Below are 1,436 nucleotides of genomic sequence, written 5' to 3'. Positions count from 1 at the left end.
GAGGCTGGACCTCCGCTCTCCGCCGATGCTGACGGCGCGTTGTGTGTTTCTGATGACACAGGCACGGAGGGTTACGCTTACGATCGAGAGACGTCTCCCCATCCTTTGGAAGAGGCACGTTTCAGCCGACACATCCACCATCGTGCAACTGTGACCGATCTCAACCACCTGCTGACGAAAGCGGCTTTCTCCGAACCACCCGGAGGGCTTTCCCCGTGGGCACTTGCCTCTTAGGTCATTGCATGTACTGTTTTCCTCCATGTGTTTACTAATGATAATCAGACAATGCCCCATCAAACTCAGCAATTCATGGGAGGGTTAAAGAAAAAAAATCCCAAAAGGAAAGCCGATACTCCCTGCCTCTGCTAAGTGTGCTGATCTGTTTTGATTTCCTCCCAAACGGTGTCATCATCGCGTCACGCGCCGGTTGTTTCCTCTTGACGTGCGCCCCTCGGTATGCATGAAAGGCTGGGTGCAGAGCTGGGGTCCCTTGCGCCTGACACGAAGGGGATTCTGCCTCCAAAAAACCCACCTGCTGAAAACACTGCCCTGTCTGTCGTGTCTGGTTGCCGTCGTGCGTGATGTCGTGTGTCACCCTGGGAGCAGACGGCAGGGCACGTCGCGGCTGGAGGGATGCTCAACCAGAGGAGCAGCGATGGGCCACCAGCCGCCTGCCTCCCGGCGTTCCTGGCTCTGCTTCTCCTCAGACTGTTAAAAAACTCCCCTTTACGAGCAGGGAATCCAGGGCCGACCATTGCTAGGCTTGGATTAGCATCTGGGCATCCATTTTCAGGAGTCAAGTTCAGTTTTGTTTAAAATTAAGAGAAATAACCAAGTTGTGTCGTCTGAGGCTGGCAGCTCACCACTGGCTGATCCTTGCTAAGCTTTTCTTCCATAGCTGCTTAGAAAACATTGTAATCAGTTCCAATCACTGGTGATTTTATTATTATTTTTCTTGGTGCTTAGGAATGTTATTTTTAGTGGAAGGAGCTGAGTGCCCTAATACATCTATAAATATTTATCAAGGGTGATGAATGGAAAGGAGCGATAAGCCCTGAAACCAGCCCTCAGCTTTTCTTCCTGTCTGAACCGATCCACGGCCTCGGTCCTGGGTGCAGAGTGCTCGTCGGGTACCTCCAGCCCTTGGGGAGCGAGAAAATAAACATACGTGGTGGCCACAGATTTAGTTGAATATAAATATTGTGAATGAGCTGTCAAGAAGGAAAGGAAAGTGATGATAACCTGGTGCAGTGTGTTAGCTTTAGCCTGCCAAACAGAGCGCGCTCGCGGGGACGGGGAAGGTTTCGTGTGCGTTCCCAGCTGAATTGGGACCAGCAGCGGCGCTGGCTGCAGCCACGGGCGGGTTTGAGCCCTGAAATTGGGAACGTTTTGCTGATGGCCACGCTCAGGGACCCGCTGGGCTGGTGAAGGCCGGC

Source organism: Cariama cristata, unplaced genomic scaffold (genome assembly GCF_000690535.1).
Source record: "Cariama cristata isolate BGI_N322 unplaced genomic scaffold, ASM69053v1 scaffold185, whole genome shotgun sequence".
Lineage (NCBI taxonomy): Eukaryota > Metazoa > Chordata > Aves > Cariamiformes > Cariamidae > Cariama > Cariama cristata.
This window is presented reverse-complemented; position numbering follows the sequence as displayed.